Genomic DNA, 18,832 nt, shown 5'->3' with positions numbered 1-18,832 from the left:
ATACTCTCAAATTCACCTGAAACACTAATTTAGAAAAATAATAGAAAAAAGCAACCCCCCAAAACAAACAAAAAAAATTATGAGATTTGATCAAGAAAATGAAAATAAACCTATGAGTTTACATTGCCTTTTGACCAATTCTCTGAAATAATAAAAATTACTTTTAAAAGAATGAGGTGGGGCATGGTGGTTCATATTCATACCTGTAATCCTAGCACTTTGGGAGGCCAAGGCAGGAGGGTTGGTTGAGCTCAGGTTTGCAATAAGCTGTGATGATGCCATTGCACTCCAGCTCTGGCCACAGACAAAGGCCTTGTGTTGTGGGGAAAAATGAATTCATAGTATTTCTAGAAAATACCAGCGTATTAACTGTAGATTAGAACGTTATGAAGAATTCCAAAAAGTAATAAGTATATGATATAGATTAGCAGAGAAAGAAAATGGAAGGAACATATAGCTGAAAGACCATACAGGAGAAAGCAGCTATGGAGGTGTGAATGGTTCTGTTTCAAGCTCAAAGATCAGAAGATAAGAGGAGTGGGAGGTGGCCCTGTAGGAAATGGCAGGATGAAGAATTGAGATAAACTATATTTGAGAATTTAGATCTTCAACACTCTGCATCTCCCACCAGGTTAAGATGACAAGTGTGAGTTTTCTGTCCTAACTCCTAGCAGATATGGTTGGTGACTAGATACTTAAAATTAGGCATCTAGAGATAAAGGAAATTATTTTGTAGGTATGATCATATATCTTTTGAGAAATTGAAACTAATACATAATTGATATATAGAAATGAGTATGTAAAAGACCATAGAGAATGGAGAAGATATTTGCATGCTATGAATCTGATAAAGTGCTAATCACAAGACTCTACAAGGAACTCAAGCAATCAACAAGAAAAAGGAAATAAAAAAAGAAAAGGAAAAAGCAAACAACCCCATTAAAACCTGGGCAAGAGACATGAACCAAAACTTTTCTCACAAGTACAGAAGAATGGCTAATGAACACTTGTAGAAATGTTCATCATCCCTAATTGTCAGAGAAATGCAAATCAAAACCACTTGGAGATATTACCTGACTCCGGTGAGAATGGCCCTCATGACAAAGTACCACAATAACAGATGCCGGTGTGGGCGTGAAGGGAAGGGAACACTTAGGCACTGTTGGTGGGCCTAGGACAGCCTTTATGGAAAGAAGTATGAAGATTCCTCAAAGAACTAAAAGTAGACCTACCATTTGACCCTGCAATCCCATTACAAGTTATCTATCCAAAAGAGAAACAGACATTTTACCACAAGGAACTTTGTACTTGATGTTTATAGCAGCTCAGTTCACAGTCACAAAAATGTGGAAGCAACCCAAGGGCCCTTCAACCCATGAATGGATTAATAAACTATGGTTATATACACAATGGAATACTATTCAGCCATAAAAGGTGGAGATTTTGCATCTTTTGTAACAACCTTGATGGATTTAGAAAACATCCTCCTAGGGACAGTATCACAGGGATGGAAAGATAATCACCATGTATAGTCAGTACTAAACTGAAACTAGTAGATTAACAACTACAGGCTCCCACAAGAGAAAAACTTAGCTGGATGCAAGTGAGGGGAGGAGAAGGGATTCAACGGGCTCCCACTAACAGGTACAGTGCAGGAATATGGCACTCTTCTTGGGTGGACACAGTACAACTTGGACTTTAACCTTACAAATGCAAATTATATAACCTATTGTATATTCCTGCATATTAATCTGAAATTTAAAGAAAAATCACAGATTTTGGTACCCCCCACCCCAAAAAAAAGAAAGAGAAGAAAAAAAGAAATGAGTTCAGAAACTCAGAGGTCATTGTTTTAGCGACTATAATTGGGCGATGCAAGATAACTGGAAAGGACTCCTAACCAAAGTTTTTAATATTTGTAAGAGGACAGTGAATAATGCCAGAAGATTTAGGATGGGAATTGAGGCTTTGACAGAGTTTACTGAGGAGATTAATTTCCTTATGATTTATAACAAAGCACAAATGAAGAAAAGAGTATGGCTAATATTTTTTTTTAAAGAATCTTATCTCAGCTTCTAAATTTCTTTAAAATATGGATCTTCTTGTTTAAAATGGACCCATAGTAGCCAATATTGCTGTAGAAGGAAGAACAAAAATGTCCTTTATTCCTCAAGCGTGAACATGCCAGCGAGGAAAGGTTTAAATGTTAAATCATCAAAGGAAGTCACTCTGCCAATAACGGCTACAGTCAATCGTGAAAACAAGGGTGGTTCCAAGGCATAAAATTTCCTTGTTGGGAAAGATGACATTAGATCGTAGACCCAGACATTTTGGTTGAGAGGCTGCAGGTCTGGCAGGTATGCCAGGCCAAGAGAAATACAAACCTGATGGGGCGTCTAAACGCGTTTTGGACCTCGAAGCTGTTAAAGTCCTCAAACTAAACTGTACTACTGATGGTGGCCACTGTTATCCTGAATAACCATTGACATATGGGGTGCTGCTGGACAGGCTCAGGTGGGGGCAGGTGAGCACATGTGCCATCAGCTGAAGTCCAAAGCCTTCTGTCATAGATGAAGTTAAGAAACTGCACACTCCAAGGATCATGGTGCTAAAGACCCAGTGCACGAAGGGCATTTAGTAAAACTAGTTACCAGCTATAAATTTAGTCTAGAGTAAGAATTCTTTGAAGAGATAACCCTTTAAGGTAGAGGGATATTGTACAACCTGTAACCTTTAAAAAATGTGTTTAATGTACACTGTGGTGACTAATAACATTACTAATCTCACTTTTACTGTGAGAATATAAAAGTAACCCAGAGGAACAAGACAGCAGAACGGCTCCTAGGGCGGATATCCGCACTGTCCTCCAGAATTATTTGCTTCTCTATAAATAAAAGTGAATTGTTGATCTCTCATCCATTTCTCTGTTGATTGACCTGGGTAATAGGCAGACAGATGTATTGGTCCAGCGCCATAACAACCACTACAGTGTCTGGAGAGTAAAAATGATTCTTTGAAAATAAGCAATGAAGTGGAAATTTCAGGACATCGGAAGACCAATAGGTTATTCAAGGACTTCCTCTATCACCCCTTTGTTCTCTACTTAAAGAAATATTATGCAATATTGGATATTGCCACATTAGTTTCAGTGCTTTGCAGGGCATTAAAGGGACATACAGAGTGATAGAATAATTCTCACGTGTAAACAATCATCTTAGAATAGCAATATTAGCATATCAATAATATAATTTCTGAGAATTAATTTTATTTTTTGCATATGTTTTCCTTATTCTGTCTTATTTTTAAATGGTTTCCCCATATCTACATGGTCAGATCATAGAATTATCACATACTGTACCTACATGGTCAGATCATAGAATTATCTCATACTACATTTTTTTCTCCTTTAATCTTTGCTCAGTCTTAGTTCTGTAAGTAATTGTATGCTTAATGCTCCACCAGTACTTAGACTGATGTCTTTCTAGGTATTTGAAGACTCATTCTACAGTGAATTTTTCAGGCAGAACTCTTGAGAACAATATTGCCATAGTTAACAATGGTTTGTTTATGCCCTTTTCCTTGACAGTCAGTTTTGCAGATAAAAAATTGCATTTTTTTATTTCTGCGTATTTAATGTTGTAGCACTTTCTTCTGGCAAAGAGTGTTGTTGTTAAATAGTTTTATTCCTGTTATGAGAGACTTGCAGGTCTTCATAGATGTCTGAATATATTTTTTTTCCTTTTCTTTTAGGTCTAGTTATCATATTAAGACACAGCTTCACGTTGGTTGTTCCAAGTCAATAGTCTCTGATAAGTAGTTTGCTGTTTCAATTTCTAGTTTCAAATCTTTTAAAAAATGATGCCGGAATATTTTGAGTTAGTGTTTTAAGAGACTATTCATTGTGTATATTTATTTTTGTGTCCCTTATAGTTCACACTTTTGTGAAATTGTTTTTATTTTTTATTTTATTTTAATTTTTTTGACGGAGCCTCAAGCTGTTGCCCTGGGTAGAGTGCCAGGGCATCACAGCTCACAGCAACCTCCAACTCCTGGGCTGAGGCGATTCTCTGGCCTCAGCCTCCCAGGTAGCTGGGACTACAGATGCCCTCCACAATGCCCAGCTGTGTTTTTGGTTGTAGTTCTCATTGTTGGGCAGGCCCGGCTAGGATTCGAATCCGCCAGCTCCAGTGTATGTGGCTGGTGCCTTAGCCGCTTGAGCTACAGGCGCCAAACCTGTTTTTATTTTTTGTTTCTATTTTTTTTTTTCCTGAGTTATGTTGCCGTATTTCTATTAGAAGGCTTTTTTTGAGGGGGGGGACAGAGTCTCATTTTGTCACCCTCAGTAGAGTCCTGTGGTGTCACAGCTCACAACAACCTAAAACTTTTGGGCTCAAGTGATTCTCTTGCCTTAGCCTCCCAGGTAGCTGGGACTACAGGCATCTGCTACAATGCCTATTTTTTATTTTATTTTATTTTTTTTTGAGATGGGGTCTCGCTTTGGCTCAGGCTGTTCTCGAACCTATAAGCTCAGGCAATCTACTCACCTCGGCCTAGAAGGTTATGTTTTATATCCTTCCTGTGGGCACACACTTTTGAAGTGCTTTCACTGATTCTGGCATTGTTTTTCTTCTTCTTACTCTCCTTTTCTCAGGATAATTTTATGAAAGATTTGATTTAGAGTTTTTCATGCTTTTAAATTTTGATTCATCACTTTTCCATGCACCCAAACTTCTGTAAGGACACAAACATCAGGATGGCTTTTCTAACTTCACAGAGCTGCTTCTTCTATGTTTTTCTTATAGTGTTAAAAAACGTGATGGCTTGTTCTGTGACATTTCTTGTCTGTGCTTCTGTCCTCCATGTTTATCTGGAACCTTCCTTGGTTGCATTGTCTTTGTCCTGGTCAATTTGGAGTACTCTCTTAGCAATGTCTCCTCAGGCTGGCAGCCTCTTGGGTTCAGTTTCAAGTGCTCCTGTGGCCCAGACTCTCCCCAACCCCATCAGACCTCACTTAGCACCGTTTCCCCCACCTGTTGCTACACCTGTTGTTTTCCCCCACCTGTGAGCAACCCCCCTCACAGTTTTAGCTGCCTTCCTTACATGGATTCGTTCCTTCGGACAAATCTTGTTCTTAGCCTGATCGGCGGCTCTCTGTTGCTTCCCTCCACTTCCTACCCACCAGCAGGAACAGGCAGTTTTTGAGGTTCCTATTTCTTTGGTCTTTATTTACTTATATTTTGGGTTACTGGGGAACTTCGCCACTTAAGTTCAGGGTAAATGTTGCCCATAGGCTCCCAGATTAGCTATCTAGTTGTTTAGTCACCTTTTATGTGGAAATTTGAAAAGATGAAAAAATAAACCTCTATTACCAACATTTTCCCCAAAATCTGTAATGTTAACTTTCTGCAATTAAAAAACAATTGGAAGCAGGTGTTTCCAGATTCTCGCTGCAGGCTCTGCTTCCCAGCCTGCCAGAGTGGCCATCCAGCTGCTTAAAAAAAAATAGAGAAATAAAACAACCACCACTACCCGTGTTTAATGTTTTATTCACTACAAGCAAAGATATCTGACTTAATTTGTACAAAATATATCAAAGAAACACCGTACTAGCTTCTGATAAAAACATTGGGCTATTTTTCACATATTAATAAAAATCTTAAGAGCTAGAAAATGATGGGCCAACAGTGCATTTACCGTTTTCTATATATTTTTAACCCAAGTACTTCATTTATGGTTTAGGCTTTAGCTTTAAAAAGAAGAAAAGTAACTAACCTGAGGTCAAATTGAAAGTCACACTAAAAATAGACTTTTAACATGTTTGTATAATCAGAGCTGTATTTAATTTTTATAATTTGGAGTTTAAAACACACGAATCTTGAAAGTATATAAATGACAGAATTATAGCAAACATGGCATAGAATTAGAAACTATAAAGTAAAAGAGTGACACATAGGACTTCATAAAAATGTGTAGGTTTTATATAGCAAAAACCTTATAACAACAGGAACAACGTGAAAAGTGACCTATCATAGGTGTTAAGAACCTGGACTCTGGGACCAGAGGGTCTGTGTTTGAATCACTTATTAGCTTTGTGACCTTGGGTAGCTTACCTAATAATTTTTGTGCCTTGGCTTTACTTTTCTAAAAAATGACTGTCATAATAAATTATATAATAAGTACCTATAATAATGTAATAATTTGAATTATTTAGTACTTTCAAAGCGCTACGAACAGTGCCTGGCACATGTTACTTATTACTGTTGTTGCTATTCTGTGATGAGAGTTGAGCAGGAGGACTGTTGTGCTGAGTGGAAACATTCGTCTTGAAACTTAAAAAAAAAAAAAAAAAAAGGCAAACAGCACTCTCACCTGGGACCCTCAGAGTCTTCTGTGAGTCAACTTATACTGTTTAAGTTAAAACATCAGTTCTTTTCAACAAAATTTTTGTTATTTGTATGTTAGGCATTTCATTGGCATTAAACTGTTTGGTCTATAGAGTTGAGGTGAGGGAGAGAATTCAGAGATACTTTAATACTATCCTTGGAATTTTCTGTGCAAGGCAAGATAAAATACAGCATATAAAGGCTTAAAAATGATGATCGTTAAAACTGAAGGCAGTTTTCCAAAACATGGTCTTTTGTGCTAGTATCTCCTCTCCTATAACTGGTTACAACAGAGGTTGGAACTGTAGGTAGACATTATACCCTCCTTTGTTATTTAGGATTATATAGTGAGAAAAATAAATGGCACAGTTACAAAATCTTTAAACATACTAAATTCATGGAATAGAAAGTAGGTATAGAGAGATTTCTGTCATTCTGAGGAGCGCATTTTGCTGGAGTCACATTTGCACTGCCTGGGTGTACTTGCATTGACTCTTTTCAGGAAAAGGAAGTGACCATCTGAATCCCAGCCACGTAGATTTTAGAGTAGGGAAGCATTACAGCAAACATTTAGTCAATCATGTTTAAACAACTTTCTGGCAATTCTTTAGTCTCTATATAATTCCAGATTTGCAGAAAAGGTTCACTTTTACCCAGGTTCACTAATTGTTAATAATTTGCCCCATTTGCTTGTGTTCTTTCTCTCACACACAGATATAGTTTCTGGAGCATTTGGGAGTTAAAAGTTGCCACACGATTCACCTTTCCTGCCAACAACTTCAATGTATATTTTCTTACGTTACCACATATAATGACCAAAAGCAAGAGAGTTAACATAGAAAGCTCTTCTCCAAGTTATCTAATCTATAGTCACTTGTACATTTAGTTAGTTGTCCCAATAATGCTTTTTATAGAGGAATTATTTTTTCCTTGTCCAGGATCCAATCCAGAGTTATGCACCTGTAGCTTCCTTTAATCTGGACTAGTTCCTCAGCCTTTCTTTGTCTTTCATAACCTTTACATTTTGGAAGAACATGCCAATTATTTTGTAAAATTTCTCCTGATTTGGGTCTGTCTGAGGTTTCTGCACAATTAGATTCAGCTTATGAATTTTTTTGAAAAACACAAAAATGATGTTGTGTCTTTCTCAGTGTCTCAGGATAAGGGGTACATGACATTGGTTTGTCTCATTACTGGTGATGTTAGATTTCATCACTTGGTTGAGGAAATCAACTTTAAAGTTGCTATTTCCTTCTTTGTAAGTAAAAGCAATTTGTTGGGAAAAACTTTAAGACTATGCAAATACTCTCTTGATCATTATAATTTCACCTACTAATTTTAGCAATCATTGATGATTCTCATTTAAACAAGTTACAAATTATGATGACAGTTGCAAAGCAGTCATTTTTAAATTTTATCACTTCTTCAACATCAATGGTTGCTTTATAAGGTAAGTAAGAACTTTCCTATATTTATTAATTTCAATATAGACTTTTAACTTTATATGTTATTTGAAAAAAAGTAATTCTTTTTTTTTTTTCCTTTGACAGTTATTTGCATTTATTTTATGTTGCATTTATTCCCGTGCCATAAGTTTTTGTTTCTTCAGTTTCTTCTGGGATATTTTTTTCTTCTGTGCTACCTCTTCTTCTGGTTTGGGAACAATCTGTTCCTTTTCAGTAAGGATCATCTCAATGTGGCAGGGGGAGCTCATGTATGGGTTAATGCGACCATGGGCTCTGTAAGTTTGGCGACGCATCTTGGGTGCTTTGTTCACTTGGATATGCTCAATGACCAGAGAATCTACATCTAAACCCTTAAGTTCAGCATTACTTTCTGCATTTTTAAGCATATGTAGCAAAAATTCAGCACTCTTTTTGGGCCACCGACCCTGTGTCCAGCCCCACTGTTTGGCCTGGGCACACCTACCAACTCCACCATTGTAACGTCGGAATGGTACACATTGTTTCTTTAAGGTGACATCCTTCAGATACTTGGTGGCTTTTCGTATATGCATACCCTTGATGGCCTGGGCAGTTTCATGTGTGTTCTTAAAGTGAACACGAAGATTTGAGCCTCTTGACTTGAATGACTTTGTGGGGTTTTCTGGGTCAAGTGAATAGCGAACCATTTTCACAGATCACCTCAGGCCGCTTGTGGAAGAGGAAGAGCGATCTGAAAAAAAGTAATTCTAAGAGTATAATTATTTGGAATTCTATATAATGCTATAATTCCATATAGTTACAGAATTATATAATTCATTGTTATTGCACCATATAATTCTTTAATTTATAATGTATAATTCATTAATTTTATTTATTGTTATACTATTCATGCAAAATTATCCTGTATTTGTGCAATGGGAGAGTTTCAAGCTGGCTCCTATGGAGGTCTGACAATTAAGTTCTTGAACTTGCCACCTTGCACTTACCTTAGTAGCACTGTATAAACAACTCAGTAAGGTTCCATAACCATGGTATATCAGTGTTTGACAGTCATGTTTGTGTCAACACTTGGTGGTATCTTGCTGAGTGGTGTTCATTATTGTTATTGTGTGCCATCTTGAGAATGTTGGAGCCTGATTAGATCAACATACACTAAATTTCTTGTTAAACTTGGCAAGAGTGGAAGTGAAATTAGTGACAAGTTAATCCAACTTTATAGGGATAATTCCATGGAGATAACAGAAGTGTACAAATGGATTAAAAATTTTTTTTTCTGAGAGTAGAGAAAGTGTCACTGATGAAGAGAGGTCTGGGTGGCCAGTAAAGAGCCTAAGTGATGAAAATATTACAAAAATTCTTCAAATTGTACATTAAAATAGTTGGCTGACTGTAAGAAGCATAACAGATCAAGTAAATATCAACAGAAAAACAGGTAGGAAAATCTTAGCCAATAACTCATGGGTTTTGTATTACACATCTCCACGATGCGCCAGCTCACAGAGCACTGTGAAGGAGTTTTTTTTTTTTTTTATTGTTGGGGATTCATTGAGGTTACAAGAAACCAGGTTGCACAGATTGGATTTGTTAGGTGAAGTCCCTCTTACAATTGTGTTGCCCCTCAGAAGTGTGTCACACACAGAGACCTCACCCCCTCCCTCCTTCTGCTCTTTCCTTTCCCATTCCTCCCTCCTTCCCTCTCTCTGCTCTTCTCTTCTCCCATCCCTCACCATGTACTAGGTCATTAATTGTCCTCATATCAAAATTGAATACATAGGATTCATACTTCTCCATTCTTGTGATCCTTTACCAAGAATAATGTGTTCCATTTCCATCCAGGTTAATACAAAGGCTGTAAAGTCTCCATTTTCTTAATGGCTGAATGGTATTCCATGGAATACATTATACTACAGCTTGTTAATCCATTCCTGGTTGGTGGGCATTTAGGCTGTTCCCACATTTTGGTGATTGCAAATTGAGCTGCAATAAACAATCTAGTGCAAGTGTCCTTATAATAAAAGGATTTTTTTCCTCCTGGGTAGATGTCCAGTAATGGGATTGCAGGATCAAATGGGAGGTCTACTTTGAGTTCTTTGAGGGTTATCCATACTTCCTCAAAAAAGGTTGTATTAGTTTTCAGTCCCACCAGCAGTGTAAAAGTGTTTCTTTCTCTCCACATCCATGTTAGCATCTGTAATTTTGAGATTTTGTGATGTGGGCCATTCTTGTTGGGGTTAGATGATATCTCAGGGTGGTTTTGATTTGCATTTCTCTAATAATTAGGGACTATGAGCATTTTTTCATATGTTTTCTACAAACTATGACTTCTTAATACTTGAGAAAGACTATCGCCTACTTTATTTAGTTTTCCGGATTTAGCCTTAAGAGAGCTATTTCCCTAAAATTCTGCCTTGCACTTAAAGGAATTGCCACTAGGTGGCACTCGTACCCTTCAACTTATTAAAACAAGCGCGTATGGTGTATTGACTTATGTTCTCTATAGTCCTCAAAGAGTTTAACAGCAGCTGCAGTTGCTTCCTCTCTACACTCAGACAAAATAGTTTGTTATGACAGCCTTTCTGGTTTTGTATGCAATGACATTTTTCCTGATTCCAGCTCTCTAGACCTTGGCTTTAGAGTCACCCATATTTGTACTACAGGATAGGCATCTCTCTCTTCTAAGAGAGAAGATGGGAATACAGGAGTACAGGAATATAAGGGTGAGCCAAATAGACAAAAGCCCCTGCTCTCACGGAGTTTGCACTTTGGGCTGAGAAGCATCACAAAACAAACAAACAAACAAAACAAAACAAAAACAAACCCCTCCCCAAAACAAAAACAAACAAACAACAACAAAAAAACCCCAGAAACAAATCTAATTTGTGTTCAAGAGTAAGAAAATAGTAAAGGAAAAAAAAAGCAGCAGGGAAGTAAGGTATGGATTATCTGGGATGAGTGACCATGAAAGACCTCACTGAATTGGGAACTTTTGCATAAAGACATGGAAGTCAGGGGTGAATCATGTGGGTGGGTTTCAGTCAGAGGGAATAGGAAATATTCCTCAAACACTCTGAGGCTGGAGAGGCCTGGCATGTTTGAGCAGCAGCTCAGAGGGCAGTAAGATGATAGAGGCATGGATGAAGGGGAAAGTGGTTGACAGTGAGGTCAGATGAGGACAGAGTGTGGGCCGGTAAGCAGTGAGAGCTTTGGATTTTACTTTGAGTGGAACAGGGAGCTATTGGAGATTTGGGGGCAGTGTTGACATTCCCTGACCAGATTAGCGGGATCACTCCCCAGGGGCCACAGCAGAAGTAGGGAGACCAATGTGGAAGCTCCAGCAGCAATCTAGATGAGACATGAGGGTGGCTTGGACCAACCTCTATCCCAACCTGGTGACAACAGGTGGTTTAGAAAGTGGTTGTATTTGGAGAAAGGAAGATAGGTTTTGTGGTTCACTGTATGGAGGGGTGAAAAAATTTTATTTAAAGTGTGATGACTTTGTCTCATATCAACTATTATAATTTACATTTATTTTTACTTGGTAAACCACTTTCACCAGTTTTATTGGTACATATTTATCTGAATCTTAACCCAACCCTGTGAGGCAGGAATTATCTTATTTTTGTTGTGATAAAGATTTAGTGAAAGATAACTTCTCAACAACTTGTGAAAGAGCTTGGGTTCTCGATGCTCTTCTTACTCTCATTTGGGAGATGCCATAAAAGTGAGAGAAGAATATTTGTATCTTAAGAACTAAAGAAAAACCAAGAAACCTTAAAGAGATAAAAGGTGGTTGGTCCATGGTGTGAGACAAAATAATAGCTTGAGCCCGAGGTAGGATGGGAAACACAGTTGAGGGAGACATTTTGATGTATACTCTTCTTCTTTTGGCCACATTGCAAGTTCAGTTACTCACCCATATACTATAAAATAGAAAAACAGCAGTGTTGACTCATTGCTGCAGGGCCTGTGGCATAGCATATGGACTTCAGCAAAGCCCACATTGCTGAAAGGAAGAGATGACCACCGGTGGACTGGAAGGCTTTGAGCCATTTCACCTTCCTCTTCGTGCCTCAAAGGCTGTAAAGTTACAAGCAAGCAAAGAATGATTTTAGAAAGGAGAAGTGACAAACGTAGAACTATAGCAGTTCCCCAGGGTGAATGGTCATTTGGTGAGGGGTCAGCAGACAGGGTGGTCCCACTCAGCCATGCAAGTGTCCTCTGTAATGCACACCCTCTATCTTTTGCAACCATCAGGAGTGTCAAAATCATGGGTGTGAGCTTTAGCTACTCCTTGGTACACATTTCCAGACAAAATAACTGATATCCTCAGGGAAACATGAGAACCTCAGTGACAATAATTAGAGAAATAACAAGGATATTCACTGTAAGTAAATTATAAAAATTCTGGGCTCTCTGGTCTTCCCGTTCGTCAGACAGCCGCTTCTTCTAGTGCAGCGCCAGCCGCATCCCCGAGGCACCATGGTGAAACCCAAGGTCGGAGTAAACGGCTTTGGTCGGATTGGGCGCCTGGTCTGCAGGGCTGCTTTTAACTCTGGCAAAGTGGATATTGTCACCATCAATGACCCCTTCATTGACCTCAACTACATGGTCTACATGTTCCAGTATGATTCCACCCATGGCAAATTCCATGACACAGTCAAGGCTGAGAACGGGAAGCTTGTCATCAATGGAAATCCCATAACCATCTTCCAGGAGCAAGATCCCACCAAAATCAAATGGGGTGAGGCAGGTGCTGAGTATGTTGTGGAGTCCACTGATGTCTTCACCACTATGGAGAAGGCTGGGGCTCACCTACAGGGGGGTGCCAAAAGGGTCATCATCTCTGCCCCTTCTGCTGATGTCCCCATGTTTGTGATGGGTGTGAACCATGAGAAGTACAAAAACAGCCTCAGCGTTGTCAGCAATGCCTCCTGCACCACCAACTGCTTAGCCCCCTTGGCTAAGGACATCCATGACAACTTCGGCATTGTGGAGGGACTCATGACCACAATCCATGCCATCACTGCCACCCAGAAGACTGTGGATGGCCCCTCTGGGAAGTTGTGGCGTGATGGTCGTGGGGCTCTCCAGAACATCATCCCTGCCTCAACTGGTGCAGCCAAGGCTGTGGGCAAGGTCATCCCTGAGCTGAATGGGAAGCTTACTGGCATGGCTTTCCGTGTCCCCACTGCCAATGTGTTGGTTGTGGATCTCACCTGCCATCTGGAGATGGCTGCCAAATACGATGATATCAAGAAGGTGGTGAAGCAGGTATCAGAGGGCCCCCTCAAGGGCATCCTGGGTTACACCGAGCACCAGGTCATCTCCTCTGACTTCAACAGTGACAGCCATTCTTCCACCTTTGAAACTGGGGCTGGCATTGCCCTCAATGACCACTTTGTCAAACTCATTGCCTGGTATGATAATGAATTTGGCTACAGCAACAGGGTGGTGGATCTTATGGCCCACATGGCCTCCAAGGAGTAAGAACCCCCAGACCACCAGCCCTAGCCAGAGCACGAGAGGAAGAGAAAGGCCCTTAGCTGCTGGGGTGCCCCTGCCTACTCAGTCCCTCACCTCACTGTGAATCTCCCCTCAACACAGTTTCCACCCAGACCCCCTAAAGAACAGGAGGGGCCTAGGGAGCCCCACCTTGTCATGTAACATCAATAAAGTTCCCTGAATTCAAAAAAAAAATTATAAAAATTTTGAACAACCTATACTAGAGGAATGAGAATTATCTGAGCACACAGTTAAGAACTTTAAATATATTTAATTGATACTATTCAAATGATAACTGGCCATGGGCTTGTGGGAAAGAACAATGGATAGATGAAGAGTTGTTTAGTGGGTATAGAGTTTCATATAAGATGAAAAAGGTCTGAAGATTTGTTGTCTAATAATGTGAATATACTTAACACTACTGAACTGAATACATAAAAATGGGTAAGATGGTATATTTTATGTAACTTTTTAAAAATCATAATTAAACACTTTTTAAAAAAGGTTAAGTGGCAAAATTGGCAACATAAAGTAGAAAGAAAGAGTTATGAAAAAGAACAAAGCAGAAATATTGGGCATGAGAAAATAATGATATAAATAAAGAACATAAGGAATGAGACAGAAAGTAGAATTGATCCAGCTTCAGGATCATCTGGAAAACCAGGTGAAGACCTCCTCCAGACAACATTAAAACAAAGAGGCACAATTGTAGAAAAGAGCAAAAATTATAGAGAAGAGGAATAGAAGTGTCAATATCCAGGTGATGATAGTCCCCTGAAAATTAAGAGAAAAGAAATGAAGCAAAGACATAACTGAAGAAAAAAAATGACAAATTATTTTGCAGAATTGAAGATGAAAACTCATTATTGAAAAAAGCTCATAGGGGAGCAAACAGGAGCCTCAAGAAAAGGACAGCCACACCAAAAGAGTTTATAAGAAATTTCAGAGTGTCTGAGTTGATTAGAAAATATTAACCATGATTAGGAAGAAAGAGCAGATGATGTATAAGATTAAAAAATCAGATTGACATCAGAATTCTCAACAGCAACACTGGAGGCAAAAAGGAATTGGAGTAATATTTTTAAAGTATTGAAAGAGGAGACTTTAAATATATAACATATATCCAGTTGGTACATATTAAATACCTGTTCAAGTTGGAGGGAGCAATAGGTATATTTTTTGGTATGTAAGTCCTCAGAAGAGTCTCTGAAAACACTTCTCGGGGGAAGTACTCCAGAAAAAGGAGAGTGATATTTAGGCAGTAGCAATGAGCTATATAGGCTGTACTATGAGGAAAATCACTTAGCAAATTTAATTTTTTATCTAAAAAGTTGATTCTCTTCCCTTGAAATTATAGCCCTAATGATTAAGAACTGAAACAGATAGATTTTAAGATAGTCTGTGGTAAAAGCGAGAAACACTGAATGACAATACGAGTGGTGGTAGGAAGCACTTTTTTGCGGTAAATTTCTTGAAAAACTCATAGGTCAAGCAGACAAAAATAAACAAAGACGTAAAAGGTATTACTATGATTGAATATATATAATGTATAAAATTTTGTCCAAAAGCAAAGAATAAACATTATTTTGAGTATGCACTCTTCAAAATAGATCAGATATAGAAATTTAAAGAAATGGAATTCATATAAAACATCTCTTTAATTGAATTAGAAATCCACAGTGAAAGGAGAGTTAAAAACCCAATGACTGGAACCTTAAGTGAAACACTATAAAATAACATTTGGTTAAGTTAAAAATCATAAGAAAAATACATGATATTTACAGCTAAACAACAAAAAATCTTTACATGTTAAATGTAATAGTGTGATAGAGCTAAAGCAAAGTCCTTTTTGAAGGGGATACATAGCGTTCAATAAAGATAAAAAAATTACATTTTACTATAGTAAGATATACATAACAGAGAAGGCACCATTTTAATCATTCTGTGGCATTTAATGGTATTTTCATTGTTGTTCAATGACTGCCACCACAAGCCTCCATCTCCAGAACTTCTGCGTCTTCTCCAACTGAAACTCTATACCCATTAAACACGAATGCCCCATTTCCCCCTTCTGCCGCCCCTGGCAACTACCATCCTACTTTCTCTATGAATTTGATTACTGTAGGAGTTTGATGTAAGAGTAATCACTAGCATTTGTCCTTCTGTGACTGACTTAGCATAATGTCTTCAAGGGGCATCTGTGTCATAGCAAACATTAGAATTCTCTTTTTAAAAAGTGTTGAATAATGTTCCATTATATGCATATATCCCATTTTATCCAGTCTCCCTTGGTTGCCTCCATCCTGTTGGCTCTTGTGAATAGTGCTGCTCTGAACACGAGTGTGCAAATATCTGAGTCATTGTCATCTACCCTCTTAGGTATATGCCCCCAAATACTTTTTGACAAAAATGAGTTGAACATTTAATACAAAAGATTTGAAAGAGTAATAGAACTAAAACAAGAAAAGAAGACAAGGAGGGGGAAAATAAGAAAGAAAAGGACAGATATATATGAATTTAAAAATGCAGAAGATTGATGTCATAATATGCTATTTCTTTGTAAGGTAAATATGATAGAAAAATTGTTGGCCAGGCCAATCAAACAAAATAAAATTAGGTGGGCTAATTACGAAATATACCCAATAATAGTAGTAACAAAAACAATACAAGAAACATCAATAGACACAGAGAAAGGAAAAATATTAACAATTTATGCTAATAAATTTTTTTTAACCTAAAACTTCTGAGCTCAAGTGTCCCTCTGGTCTTAGCCTCCCAAAGTGCTAGGATTATAGATGTGATCTACCTAGCCTGGCCTATTTTTAGGTGTTTTTTTTTTTTTTTTTTTGCAGTTTTCAGCTGGGGCTGGATTTGAACCTTCCACCTCTGGTATATGGGGCCGGCACCCTACTCCTTTGAGCCACAGGTGCCACTCCCTATTTTTAGGTCTTTTTAAAACCACTGTTCAGAGTTCCCAAAGAAAGTAATTCCAGAAAATAAAACTGGCTCTTAGTGTTTTGGGGAATTAGTGAAACAAGAGTCTGGGGGTTTTAATATTGAGCAGGTTACATTGAATGAGTTCCTCAGTTTTTAGTGCATTTCCTCTACTTTTAATTTTGTCTAATGTGCCGTATTCCAGGTAAGTGACTCTTCTCTCCAGGGAAAGGCTGTCTGGTCTTCCACTGGAACAGGGAAGGACCAGTCCCCCAGCTCCATGGAAAGGAAGGAGAGAATCTCTAATCATATTGCCTTAAAAAGAGTCCTTCAATTAATCCTCCAGTTTTTAGCACCATTTTTATCCTCATTACCAGTCCCTAAATCAGAATTTTTGATTCTTGCTTTAGGCTCAATACCAGAAATTTTGATGTTCTTGCTTTGTATAATCACAGAATTCGTTGCTGCTTATTTCTGTAATTACTCATGTTGTCGTATGTTTCTTAATAACTGAGAGCTGTTAACCTGTGATTTTGCCTTTTCTATAGTCTTACTCCCGTGAAGAACCTTAGTTCTGATGGAGAAAGAGTAAAAAGCTTTATTTCCCCCCCAGACACTTTCATATTTCTATTTACATTTTTCTGTTGTGTCCTGTGTGCTACAGATTTTTTCAGTTTATACAAACAGAATTTGGTAATTCCTAAATTGGTTCTGCCTGCCTCCAAACAGAAACATCTGTACAAATCTTGTGGGTTTAGACGACTTTCTGGTAGAATGGATAGGATAAAGTGAGCTCATGTTTTCCTGAAATTTCTGAGAGAATACACCATATTACTTGTTAAAGCAAGTCAGGCTGTTTGAGTTTGACATGTGCTTCAGTATTTCTAGTGTCTAGTCATGGATTTGTTTTTTAGTTCTTCTAATTTGGGACAGTTTAAAAGGTATGCTGCAGAATATATATAGAAAATGTAAGCAATGCTTCTATTTGCCTCTTAACAGAGACTTCAGCAGAACAGTAAAGGATCCCACATGAGTCAAACCGAAATGCTTTTGTTAGTTGCTATAACAACTTAAAATGCAAAATGCCTTTTTCTGTTAGTCCTCTGTGAAAAATATTGAAGTGTGGAATGGAGGCAAGGAATAGTATTCATTGAAGTCAAGGTGACTGCACACTTCAAAATCTTCATTGTGTTTATGCACAAATATATTCATATAAATAAGAGACCTTTGGTAGATGCTTTGCTGACTTCTCCATCTCTGTAAAAACACAGAGATCAGACCCATTTTGTAAAGCAGAAGGTCATGTCATGTAGAACCTAACCTGTCTACATTCCATATGTGGTAATGGAGTCTTGATAAACGCAAGGTGATAATTTATTGATGGGATTAGTTTGATTAATTAATATGCACACTCCTGGAAGTGAATTACTTGCATTAGATACAGTGATATTTATTATTCTGTATATAGAGAAAAATACATACAAAACATATGCTTACATTACATACATGTAGGTTTCACGCTCCATAAATCGTTTCTATTTTCCAATTTACTTTTCTTAAATGATGTGCATGGAATATGCCTTATTATAGAAAAATGCTGTTCATAATTTGACTACATGGAAACTACCTATATGATGGTAATGCTAGGAAGGCACATAAGACAAATTATCATATTGGTTTACTACATCACCAGTTAACATTTTATATTGTGATGTTTAAAAAAGAAAAGTTTATCCCTCAAATGTGTATTTTATTTTATAATCAACTGTGGGGTCGGGGTTGGGATGGGAGAATAGTGGGATTGGGGAGGGAAGATTTATTCACCATAGCTACTGATGGTAATCTTCAAAAAATTCTGAATGCCCATGATAAGTGTTTCTCTGTTTGCCATTTCTGGTAATTATCATGAACACAGACAATTAACTGTTTCATAACTAAATTGGATAGCTTTATTTTATAAAGGTATGGAAAGTTTACCAAGCAGATCTAAATCTACTTATTGTTAGTTGCATTTGGACTAAATGTGATGATATACTTTTTCAATATATTCTGTAAATAAAATAATTACACTAAAAAAAAAAAAAAAAAAAAAAGGATGATAAGACAAAAGATACTTGCACACTAATATTCCTCATAAATATCAATTCAAAAATTTTTAACAAAACCCACACCTCGTAGAAAAAAAGAAAAAAACAAAATTAGCACAGAATCAAATGAAATTGAGAACACAAGAATCATCAGGAAGAGCAGCAAAACAAAGTTGGTTCTTTGAAAAGATTAATAAAATCAATAAATCCTTGGCCAGACTAACCAGAAACAGAAAAGTAAGATCTCTAATAATTTCCATCAGAAATGAAAAAGGGAAAATAAACAACAGATACCATAGAAATACCAAATACCTTTCATGATTACTACAAAAAAACTCTATGCCCAGGAATTTAAAAATGTAAAGGAAATGGGCCAATACCTGAAATCAAGCCACCTTCCTAAAGTCAACCAGAAAGAATTAGAAATTCTGAACAAATCTATATCAAGCACTGAAACTACATCAACAATACAAAATCTTCC

The 18,832-nt window shown here is 37.6% G+C and overlaps 2 pseudogenes across 1 annotated transcript; one reads left to right on the top strand and one right to left on the bottom strand.

Annotated features, from left to right (window-relative positions):
* Positions 1 to 7,959: 7,959 nt before the first annotated feature.
* Positions 7,960 to 8,514, bottom strand: LOC100959887 (annotated as a pseudogene).
* A 3,724-nt stretch (positions 8,515 to 12,238) lies between these two features.
* On the top strand, positions 12,239 to 13,517 carry LOC100959572 (annotated as a pseudogene). The gene has a single exon (XR_001161605.1). The product of XR_001161605.1 is annotated as a glyceraldehyde-3-phosphate dehydrogenase pseudogene (transcript).
* Positions 13,518 to 18,832: the final 5,315 nt, after the last annotated feature.

Source organism: Otolemur garnettii, unplaced genomic scaffold (genome assembly GCF_000181295.1).
Source record: "Otolemur garnettii isolate 467f Iridium unplaced genomic scaffold, OtoGar3 scaffold00124, whole genome shotgun sequence".
Classification (NCBI taxonomy): domain Eukaryota; kingdom Metazoa; phylum Chordata; class Mammalia; order Primates; family Galagidae; genus Otolemur; species Otolemur garnettii.
Note: the sequence above shows the minus strand (reverse complement) of the source record. Positions and strands in the feature narration are given on the sequence as shown.